Source organism: Mobula birostris, chromosome 7 (assembly GCF_030028105.1).
Source record: "Mobula birostris isolate sMobBir1 chromosome 7, sMobBir1.hap1, whole genome shotgun sequence".
NCBI lineage: Eukaryota > Metazoa > Chordata > Chondrichthyes > Myliobatiformes > Myliobatidae > Mobula > Mobula birostris.
The window spans coordinates 852,271-864,593 of NC_092376.1; the positions used below are offsets into that span (position 1 = coordinate 852,271).

General features: G+C 43.5%; 1 protein-coding gene across 1 annotated transcript in view; it reads right to left on the reverse strand.

Moving 5' to 3' along the window:
- The window catches only part of LOC140199934 (uncharacterized), a 113,794-nt gene that overhangs the window by 69,868 nt on the left and 31,603 nt on the right, over window positions 1-12,323 (reverse strand). The gene's annotated exons all lie outside the window — the stretch shown is intronic.

Here is a 12,323-nt window from a genome sequence, read left to right on the forward strand (position 1 = left end):
AAGGTCAAAGGAGATGAGTTATACAGCTCTAGTTACATGTACATGCAGGTCAACTCTTGGAGTGATTATGCAGAACGTTTGAAGTTAATAACTCAGCTCTTTCTACCTTAGGCCACAAATTTATCAATCACCCCTGATGAGTTATTAACTTCAAACTTCAAACCATGCTGTGGACACTTTCTGGAGGTCCAAAATCCGTATGCTCCATGACCGCTGGACTAAGTGTGTAAATGTAGGAGGGGACTATGTTGAAAAATAAATGTGCTAGGTTTTCTAAAATTGACTCCTTCTACCTTAGGCCACGAACTTATCAATCACCCCTCGTATACATAATTATACTTTACACTTTATAATTAAATTAAATAATTAGTGCAAAATGAGAGTGAAAAAAGAAAACAGTGAGGTAGTGTTCATGGGTTCAGCGTACATTCAGAAATTTGATGGCAGAGGGGAAGAAGCTGTCCTAAAATTTTGTTAACAGGGCACCGAAGAGCGTTGAATTGAATTTACTTTATTTCTTACATCCTTCACATACATGAGGAGTAAAAATCTTTATGTCATGTCTCTGTCTAAATGTGCAATGTGCAATTTATAGTAGTTTGTAATAAATAGTATGTACAATTGGACAGTAAATATAACGTAGAAATACAATTGTATCAGCATGAGTTAATCAGTCTGATGGCCTGGTGGAAGAAGCTGTCCCAGAGCCTGTTGGTCCTGGCTTTTATACTGCGGTACCATTTCCCGGATGGTAGCAACTGGAACAGTTTGTGGTCGGAGTGACTCGGGTCCCCAATGATCCTTTGGCCCTTTTTACACACCCGTCTCTGTAAATGACCTGAATAGTGTGAAGTTCACAACCACAGATGCAGTGGGCTGTCCGCACCACTCTCTGCAGAGTCCTGCAATTGAGGGAAGTACAGTTCCATTACCAGGCAGTGATGCAGCCAGTCAGGAGAAAGGCTAACTTTGAGGAGATGCGAAAGGATTTAGAAGGAGTGGACTGGGAAAGTTTGTTTTATGGGAAGGATGTAACAGAGAAATGGAGGTCATTTAAAGGTGAAATTTTGAGGGTTCAGAATCTTTATGTTCCTGTTAGGTTGAAAGGAAAGGTTAAAAGTTTGAGAGAGCCATGGTTTTCAAGAGATATTAGAAACTTGGTTCAGAAAAAGAGAGAGATCTTCAATAAATATAGGCAGCTTGGAGTTAATGAGGTACTCAAGGAATATAAAGAATGTAAAAAGAATCTTAAGAAAGAAATTAGAAAAGCTAAAAGAAGATACGAGGCTGCTTTGGCAAGTAAGGTGAAAATAAATCCAAAGGGTTTCTACAGTTATGTTAGTAGCAAAAGGATAGTGAGGGATAAAATTGGTCCCTTGGAGAATCAGAGTGGACGGCTATGTGCGGAGCCAAAAGAGATGGGGGAGATTTTGAACAATTTCTTTTCTTCGATATTCACTAAGGAGAAGGATATTGAATTGTGTAAGGTAAAGGAAACAAGAAGGGTAGTTATAGAAAGTATGACAATTAAAGAAGAGGAAGTACTGACACTTTTAAGGAATGTAAAAGTGGATAAAGTCTCCGGGTCCAGACAAGATATTCCCTAGGACTTTGAGGGAAGTTAGTGTAGAAATAGCAGGGGCTCTGACAGAAATATTTCAAAAGTCATTAGAAACGGGGATGGTGCCGGAGGATTGGCGTATTGCTCATGTGGTTCCATTGTTTAAAAAGGGTTCTGAGAGTAAACCTGGCAATTACCGACCTGTGAGTTTGACGTCAGTGGTGGGTAAATTGATGGAGAGTATTCTTAGAGATGGTATATATAATTACCTGGATAGACAGGGTCTGATTAGGAACAGTCAACATGGATTTGTGTGTGGAAGGTTATGTTTGACAAATCTTAATTTTTTGATGAGGTTACTAAGAAAGTTGATGAGGGTAAAACGTGGATGTTGTCTACATGGACTTCAGTAAGGCCTTTGACAAGGTTCCACACAGAAGGTTAGTTAGCAAGATTCAATCGTTAGGCATTAATATGAAAGTAGGAAAATGGATTCAGCAGTGGCTAGATGGGAGACGCCAGAGAGTAGTGGTGGATAACTGTGTGTCAGATTGGAGGCCGGTGACTAGCGGTGTACTGGGTTCAATGTTGTTTGTCATATACATTAATGATCTGGATGATGGGGTGGTAAATTGGATTAGTAAGTATGCAGATGATACTAAGATAGGTGGCGTTGTGGATGATGAGGTAGGTTTTCAAAACTTGCAGAGAGATTTAGGACAGTTAGAAGACTGGGCTGAAAGATGGCAGATGTTGAGTTTAATGCTGAAAAACCTGAGGTGCTACATTTTGGTAGAACTAATCAAAATAGGACATACATGGTAAATGGTAGGGCATTAAAGAATGCTTTAGAACAGAGGGATCTAGGAATAATGGTGCATAGTTCCCTGAAGATGGAATCTCATGTGGATAGGGTGGTGAAGAAAGCTTTTGGTTTGCTGGCCTTTATTAATCAGAGCATTGAGTATAGGAGTTGGGATGTAATGTTGAATTTGTATAAGGCATTGGTAAGGCCAGATCTGGAGTATTGTGTACAGTTTTGGTCACCGGATTATAGGAAGGATGTCAATAAAATTGAGAGAGTACAGAGGAGGTTTACTAAAATGTTGCCTGGGTTTCATCTCCTAACTTACATAGAAAGGTTGAACAAGTTAGGTCTCTATTCTTCGGAGCGTAGAAGGTCGAGGGGAGACTTGATAGAGGTGTTTAAAATTATCAGGGGGATTGATAGAGTTGACATGGTTAGACTTTTTCCATTGAGAGTGGGGAAGATTCAAACAAGAGGGCATGGTTTGAGAATCAGAGGACAAAAGTTTAGGGGTAACATGAGGGGGAACTTCTTTACTCAGAGAGTGGTAACTGCGTGGAATGAGCTTCCAGCAGAAGTGGTTGAGGCAGGTTCTATGTTGTCATTTAAAGTTAAATTGGATAGATATATGGACAGGAAAGGAATGGAGGGTTATGGGCTGAGTGCAGGTCAGTGGGAATAGGATAGGGTAAGAGTTTGGCACGGACTAGAAGGGCCGAAATGGCCTGTTTCCATGCTGTGATTGTTATATGGTTATATAGGATGCTCTCAATTGTGCCCATGTAGAAAGTCCTTAGGATTTGGGGACCCATACCAAACTCCTTCAACCATCTGAGGTGAAAGAGGCTGTCTGTGCTTTTTTCCCCACAGAGCTGGTATACACAGACCACAGATCAGTGATGTGCATGCCAAGGTCTCCAAGGCTTTTGGAGCACATGAATTGGTTAATTGTTTTTTAATGAGATTTGTTAATTGTTCTTTGTGTTTTTCTTGAAGAACTCAATCTTCGTAATGCAGTATCCCTGTGCTTTCTGTTTAAGCTTATTAACTTTATTTTGATGGGCTCAGGGATTCTGTGTTGCTTGTATTATTTAAGTGGATGCCCAAACACTGTTAATCATGGGGTTCTAGTCTTGAAAATTTTCCTTTCTGCGGTGTCACTTGGCCAAGCCATCGAAGTTCTTTTGGAATTGTTATGCATAAACTCTCTTCCCCTTTTCTGCATCAGGATTTGTCTTTCCTCCGCACTTGGGTTCCCATATTGCCAGCACATATCATGACACACTGAGTGTGTGTCTTCAGGCTCCTGTACTCCTCCTTGATGGTAACAATGAGAAGAGGACATGTCCTTGGTGATGGGGGTCCTTAATGCCCTTTTGCATCACCTTTTCAAGACATCCTCATGTTGAGCAGGCCACCACCCACGACGCAGACATCTGAGTTTACAATGTTCTGCAGCTTTTCCATCCTGTCTGGTGGTCCCTCCATACCAGATGGTGATACAACCAGTCAGAATGCTCTCCACAAAACATCTGTGGAAATCTGCGAGCAAATCAAGCTGGCACAGTTGTGGTCTCCAGGGGCAGAAAGCCCAGGGTGGTTGGAGTACAGAAGTAGATCTGTCATTAGGGTGACCTCTCTGGAGGGCAGTGAACAATACGGATTCAGAGAGGGTTCAAAGTGATGATCAGAGTGGTTAGAACAGGTCGAGCTTCTCCGGCCCAATCAGACCACACTAACCATGGTTGTCCAGCAAGAAAATATTAAACAGGTTGACTTATTGCAGTTTCAAAAAATAAGAGTAACCAGTCTGAAATACAAAGTTTGGGAATACAAAGAACATTGAAATGTCTAAAACCAGACTGAAACACAAAGGACAATGAAATAAGAACATAAGATATAGGAACAGAACTAGGCCATTTGGCTCATTGAATCTGCTCCAACATTCTTCATGGCTGATCCATTTTTCCTCTCAGCCCCAATTTCCTGCCTTCTCCCCATATTCCTTCATGCCCATGACCAATCAAGAATCTATCAACCTCTGCCTTAAATATACATAAAGATTTGGCCTCCTCATCTGCCTGTGGCAAAGAATTCCACAGATTCACTGCTCTCCAGCTAAGGAAATTCCTCCTCATCTCTGTTCTTAAAGGACGCCCCTCTATTCTGAGGCTGTGTCCTCTGGTCTTATACTCTCCCACCATAGTAAACATCCTCTCCACATCCACTCTATCAAGGCCTTTCACCATGTGGTAGGTTTCAATGAGGTCACCTCTCATTCTTCTGAATTCAGAGCCATCAAACACTTTTCATATGACAAGCTATTCAATCTTAGAATAATTTTCATGAACCTCCTTTGAACCCTCTCCAGTTTCAGCACATCCTCTCTAAGATAATGTGTGACAAGGTGCCACACCTGAGGCTGATTACCAAGTTAAGAGCCCATGGTATTACAGGAAAGTTACTAACATGGTTAGAGCATTGGCTGATTGGTAGGAGGCAGCGAATGGGAATAAAAGGCTCTTTTTCTGGTTGGCTGCCAGTGACTAGTGGTGTTCCACAGGGGTCCATGTTGGGACCACTTCTTTTTATGCTGTATATAAATAATTTAGACGATGGAATAGATGGTGTTGCCAAGTTTGCAGATGATACGAAGATTGGTGGAGGGACAGGTAGCGTTCAGGAAACAGGTAGGATGCAGAAAGACTTAGACAGATTAGGAGAATGAGAAAGAAAGTGGCAAATGAAATACAATGTTGGAAAATGCATGGTCATGCACTTTGGTAGTAGAAATAAATGTGCAGATTATTTTCTAATGTGATGGGGTCCTGAATTACCCCTATAAACTGTGCTCGAATACCCCTATGAACTGTGCTTTTGGAAAAGAGAGAGAGAGAGAGACGAAGACTAACTGTTGGACAGTCACCTTAAGGCACGGAAAAGAACTGGCTAACTTTTGGATTTCTGCTGAGATGGAGACAGCACCGAGCAGCTCGAAAGTTGCTATGGTGACCGAAGGCGGCGTTATTTGATGGGCACTTGATGTCACGATTTTCCGGCAGCGTGTTGATACTTCCCAAGGACATCGCCTGCTTGTGCATTTCTTACACAGAGAGAGGAAGGAGGAGTTATTTGAATGACAGTTGATACTCAGTATGGTGAGATAAATAGGAGGTCAGATGATATAGACCTCAAACACATGTTTGGACACTGAATGAGCTTTGTTGTGCCCCCAGAAAAAGTGGTTTTTTGGAGGATCGATCAGGCAGATCGACCAGTGGCTCTTGCAGTGATAAAGGCAGTGACCAGTGGGGAGTTGTCCATGTGTCCACCCTTTGCCTGGCTTGATAGCTCCACCACAGAAAACCGGACCGCTTTGTTGTGGTCACAGTTGGTGACTTTTCAAGGATCTCGGAGGACAACGAGAAGATGTCAGCTCACCTGAAGACTCAAATCTCTCCCTCTCTCTCTCCATCACTACTCAACTCAATACCACGAACTGAACCGAACTGAACTTTACTCATCATCGTAAGACTGTATCTTTTTACTCCTAGACTTGAAGAAGCCTAGTTTTCCTATATTTCCACACTTACTGATTTATTTACTTATATATAATCATTGCTAACCTGTTTGATTTATCTACATTTATATTACTGTATTGCGTAGTTACTAATAAATATTATTAGTTAATAGCAATACTGGACTCTAAAGTGTTTTCCATCTCTGCTGGTTCTTTATTCTCATCACGGGGCATGTGACACTAAAAGGGGAGAAAATCCAGGAATCTGTGATGCAGAGGGACCTGGGAGTCCTTGTGCAGAACACCCTGAAGGCTAACTTGCAGGTTGAGTCGGTGGTGAGGAAGGCAAATGCCATGTTGGCATTTGTTTCAAATGGTCTAGAATACAAGAGCAAGGATGTAATACTGAGGCTTTATAAGGCATTGGTGAGGCCTCACCTTGAGTATTGTGAACAGTTCTGGGCTCCTCATCTTAGAAAAGATGTGCTGGCATTGGAAACGGTTCAGTGGAGTTCACAAGGATGATTCCAGGAATGAAAGGGTTATCATATGAGGAACATTTGGTGGCTCTGGGTCTGTACTCGCTGGAATTCAGAAGGATGAAGGGGGATCTCATTGAAACCTTTTGAATGTTGAAAGGCCTAGACAGAGTAGATGTGGAAAGGATGTTTCCCATGGTGGGAGACTCCAGGACAAGAGGGCACAGGCTCAGGATAGAGAGGTACCCTTTCAAAACAGAGGTGTGGATAAGTTTCTTTAGCCAAAGGGTGGTGAATTTGTGGAATTTGTTGCCACATGCAGCTGTGGAGGCCAGGTCGTTGGGTGTATTTAAGGCAGAGATTGATAGGTTCTTGATTGGACATAGCATCAAAGGTTACGGGGAAAAGACAGGGGACTGGGGTTGAGGAGGGGAAAAAAAGCATCAGCCATGATTGAATGATGGATCAGACTTGATGGGCCATATGGCCTACTTCTGCTCCTATGTCTTATGGTCTTATATAATGAGTCCAAAACTGCTCACAATACTCCATGTTGGCCTCACCAGTGCTTTATAAAGTCTCAACATTACCTCCTTGCTTGTATATTCTAGTTCTCTTTATATGAATACTAACATTGCATTTGTCTTCCTCATCACTGACTCAACCTGCAAATTAACCTTTAGGGAATCCTCAAAGTCCCTTTGCACCTTGTATTTTCCCTCCATTTAGAAAATAGTCAATGCTCTCATTCTTTCTCCAAAGTACATGACCATACATGTTTTGACACTATATTCAATTTCTTCCATTTCTTCGCCCATTCTTCTAATCTGCCAAAGTCCTTCTGTAGCCTCTCTACTTCCTCAAAACTATCTCCCCCACCACAGGTGGTGAGGGAGTACATTTGGATTAGAGGGTTGTGACTAGTGGTGTCCCACAAAGATTGGTTCTGGAACCTCTACTTTTCATGATTTTTATTAACGACCTGGATGTGGGGGTAGAGGGGTGGGTTGGCAAGTTTGCAGACGACACAAAGGTTGGTGGTGTTGTAGATAGTGTAGAGGATTGTCGAAGATTGCAGAGAGACATTGATAGGATGCAGAAGTGGGCTGAGAAGTGGCAGATGGAGTTCAACCCGGAGAAGTGTGAGGTGGTACACTTTGGAAGGACAAACTCCAAGGCAGAGTACAAAGTAAATGGCAGGTAGTACTTGGTAGTGTGGAGGAGCAGAGGGATCTGGGGGCACATGTCCACAGATCCCTGAAAGTTGCCTCACAGGTGGATAGGGTAGTTAAGAAAGCTTATGGGGTATTAGCTTTCATAAGTCGAGGGATAGAGTTTAAGAGTCGCGAGGTAATGGTGCAGCTCTATAAAACTCTGGTTAGGCCACACCTGGAGTACTGTGTCCAGTTCTGGTCGTCTCACTATAGGAAGGATGTGGAAGCACTGGAAAGGGTACAGAGGAGATTTACCAGGATGCTGCCTGGTTTAGGAGTATGGATTATGATCAGAGATTAAGGGAGCTAGGGCTTTACTCTTTGGAGAGAAGGAGGATGAGAGTAGACACGATAGAGGTGTACAAGATAATAAGAGGAATAGATAGAGTGGACAGCCAGCGCCTCTTCCCCAGGGCACTACTGCTCAATACAAGAGGACATGGCTTTAAGGTAAGGGGTAGGAAGTTCAAGGGGGATATTAGAGGAAGGTTTTTTACTCAGAGAGTGGTTGGCGCATGGAATGCACTGCCTGAGTCAGTGGTGGAGGCAGATACACTATTGAAATTGAAGAGACAACGTGGCCTCTTATCTTAGAAAGGATGTGCTGAAATTGGAGAGGTTTCAAAGGAGGTTCACACACTTCATGACCCCTGGCACCTAGGATTTCCAGCACACTGTTAGTGTCTTCCACAATGAAGACTGATGCAAAATACTTTTTCAATTCATCCACAATTTTCTTGTCTCCCATTACTACCTCTCCAGCATCGTTTTCCAGTAGTCCAATATCCCTTCTCACCTCTTTTACACTTTATGTATCTGAAGAAACTTTTGGTATCCTCTTTAACATTATTGGCTAGCTTACTTTCATATTCCATCTTTACCTTCCTAATGACTTTTTAGTTGCCTTCTGTTGATATTGAAAGCTTCCCAGTCCTATAACTTCCCATTAATTTTTCCTCTATTATATGCCCTCACTTTGGCTTTTATGTTGGCTCTGACTGCTCTTGTAAGCCACAGTTGTGTCATCTTGCCTTTAGAATACTACTTCCTCTTTGGGACGTATATATCCTGTGCCTTCCGAATTGCTTCCAGAAATTCCAGCCATTGCTAGTTTGTCATCATAACTGCCAGTGTTCTTTTCCAATCAGGTCACCCAATTCCTCTCCCATACCTCTGTAATTCCCCTTACTCCACTGTAATACTGATACGTAGAACAGAGAATATAGAACATACAAATTTACAGCACATAACACAATGTTGTGCCAACCACGTAACCTACTCAAGAAACTGCCTAGAATTTCCCTCGCGCATAGCCCTCTACTTTTCTAAACCTGACTTTAGCTTCCACTTCCCAAATTTCAGCGTGAATTTGATCATATTATGATCACTTTCCCTTTAGGGATCCTTTACCTTAATCTCTCTAATCAATTCTGGATTATTGCACAGCACCCAATCCAGAATAGCTAATCCTCAAGTGGGCTCATTCATGAGCTGCTCTAAAAAGCCATCTCGTAAGCATTCTAGAAATTCCCCACCCTTAATTCAGAAGTACGGATCCACGATGAAGAGAAGCAGATGTCAAAGGCAGTGGAACAAAGGTCCCAGGGTGCCTGGACAAAATGGGATCCGCCCAAGCGCAAGATCTCATGGGCAGAGTTATGGAGACTGGAGCCCTTCCGTATTTCCTTCCTCTTGTGATCCGTGTATGACACTCTTCCTTCACCATTACACCTGTACACATGGGGGATGAGAGAGGACCCGAACAGTAAGCTCCGTGGTCAAAAGGGGACACTGGCTCATACACTGTCCGGGTGTAAAACAGCTCTAACTCAAGGACGGTATAGGTGGCGCCATGATAAGGTGCTTCTGGCTCCTGCTGACACACTAGAGCGGGAAAGATACATGAAGAGGACGGCTGGCACAGATTTGAGGAAGGCCATCACCTTCATCAAAGAGGGAGCTAGGCCTTTCGTAACCAAACAACCAAAGCCCAATCTTCTGCTAACAGCCAGGTCCTGGGAGATGAAGGTCGATGTGGGAAGGAGGCTGCAGTTCCCGGATGTGGTGCACACAACCCTATGCCCGGACATTGTACTGTGGTCAACTGAAGACAAGAAAATAATTTTGGTTGAGCTGACTGTCCCATGAGAGGAGGGATGGGAAGAGGCCCATGAGAGAAAGGCCTTGAAGTATCAGCCCTTAGTGCAGGAGTGTGAAGACAAGGGATGGCAGGCATGGTTGTTCCCTGTGGAGATCGGCTGCAGAGGTTTCCCAGCCAAATCAACACGGCGGTTGCTGTCAGATCTGGGCCTAGATGAAAGGAGCAAAAAAAAGCAGCTCGTAGGATGGTGGAAGAGGCAGAACGAGCCTCTTGTTGGATGTGGAGTAGGCGAGAGGAGGGGAGCTGGAAGCCAGGAGCAGATGGGCAGTGATTTGGCCACTACTGCTGGCCCACCAATTGGAGAGTGTCGTGGTTAAGGGTCGAAACAGTCTGTGAAGGTTGAGAACCACCTGATAACATCTGCTCCTGGCTGAAGGCTACAATTCCCTTATAAGGTATCTGGAGAATACACCCTAACAGGTGTGTGTAACAAGAACCAACCTGATTTTCTCAATCTACCTGCATATTGAAGACTCCCATGACTATTGTAACATTGCCTTTTTGACATGCATTTTCTATCTCCCATTGTAACTTGTAGACCAAATTTGTTTGGCGGTCTGTATAAAATTCCAATCAGGATCTTTTTACACTTACAGTTCCTTAACTCTATCCACAATGATTTATCGCCTTCCAACCCTTTGTCAACTCTTTCTAGTGATTTGACTTCATTTTTTACCAACAGAGCAACACCATCTCTTCTGCCGGCCTGGAATGTTGCATCTTATCCAAGAGCAAGAGGATAAGACATAGGAAAATAGGACCAATCAAGTGTGATTACGGAAAAGTGTATGGGACCAGAGGAAATAGCGGAGGTACTTAATGAATACTTTGCTTCAGTATTCACTAAGGAAAAGGATCTCGGCGATTGTAGGGATGACTTACGATGGATTGAAAAGCTTGAGCATGTAGATATTAAGAAAGAGGATGTGCTGGAGCTTTTGGAAAGCCTCAAGTTGGATAAGTCGCCGGGACCGGACGGAATGTACCCCAGGCAACTGTGGGAAATGAGGGAGGAGACTGCTGAGCCTCTGGCAATGATCGTTGTATAAAACATTGTATCATTTCTTAATGCATGTATGCATTTCTAAATGACAATAAAAGAGGACTGAGTGTTCTCATAATCTAATCAATGAGGACGGGAGAGGTTCTGGAGGATTGGAGGGTTGCGGATGTTGTTCCCTTATTCAAGAAAGGGAGTAGGGATAGCCCAGGAAATTATAGGCCAGTGGTTGGTAAGTTGATGGGGAAGATCCTGAGAGGCAGAATTTATGAACATTTGGAGAGGCATAATGTGATTAGGGATAGTCAGCATGGCTTTGTCAAAGGCATGTCATGCCTTACGAGCCTGATTGAATTTTTTGAGGATGTGACTAAACACATTGATGAAGGAAGAGCTGTAGATGTAGTGTATATGGATTTCAGCGAGGCATTTGATAAGGTACCCCATGCAAGGCTTATTGAGAAAGTAAGGAGGCATGGGATCCAAGGGGACATTGCTTTGTGGATCCAGAATTGGCTTGCCCACAGAAGGCAAAAAGTGGTTGTAGACGGGTCATATTCTGCATGGAGGTCGGTGACCAGTGGTGTGCCTCAGGGATGTGTTCTGGGACCCCTTTTCTTCGCGATTTTTATAAATGACCTGAATAAGGAAATGGAGGAAAAGGTTAGTAAATTTGCTGATGACACAGAGGTAGGAGGTGTTGTGGATAATGTGGAGGGCTGTCAGAGGTTATAGCGGGACATTGATCGGATGTAAAACTGGACTGAGAAGTGGCAGATGGGGTTCAACCCAGATAAGTGTGAGGTGGTTCATTTTGGTAGGTGAAATATGATGGCAGAATATAGTATTAATGGCGAGACTCTTGGCAGCGTGGAGGATCAGAGGGATCTTGGGGTCCGAGTCCATAGGACACTCAAAGTTGCAGTGCAGGTTGACTCTGTAGTTAAGAAGGCATACATACAGTGCATTGGCCTTCATCAATCGTGGGATTAAGTTTAAGAGCCGAGAGGTAATGTTGCAGCTATATAGGATCCTGATCAGACCCCACTTGGAGTACTATGCTCAATTTTGATCACCTCACTACAGGAAGGACGTGGAAACCATAGAAAGGGTGCAGAGGAGATTTACAAGGATGTCGCCTGGATTGGGGAGCTTGCCTTATGAGAATAGGTTGAGTGAACTCAGCCTTTTCTCCTTGGAGCGACAGAGGATAAGAGGTGACCTGGTAGAGGTGTTCAAGATAATGAGAGGCATTGATCGTGTGGATAGTCAGAGACTTTTTTCCCAGGGCTGAAATGGCTAGCACGAGAGGGCACAGTTTTAAGGTGCCTGGAAGTAGGAGATGTCAGGGGTAAGTTTTTTTACGCAGAGAGTGGTGAGAGTGTGGAACGGGCTGCCGGCGGCGGCGATGGAGGCGGATATGATAGGGTCTTTTAAGAGACTCCTGGATGGATACATGGAGCTTAGAAAAATAGAGGCCTATGGGTAAGCCTAGGTAGTTCTAAGGTAAGGACATGTTCTGCACAGCTTTGTGGGCTGAAGGGCCTATATTGTGCTGTAGGTTTTCTATGTTTCTATCT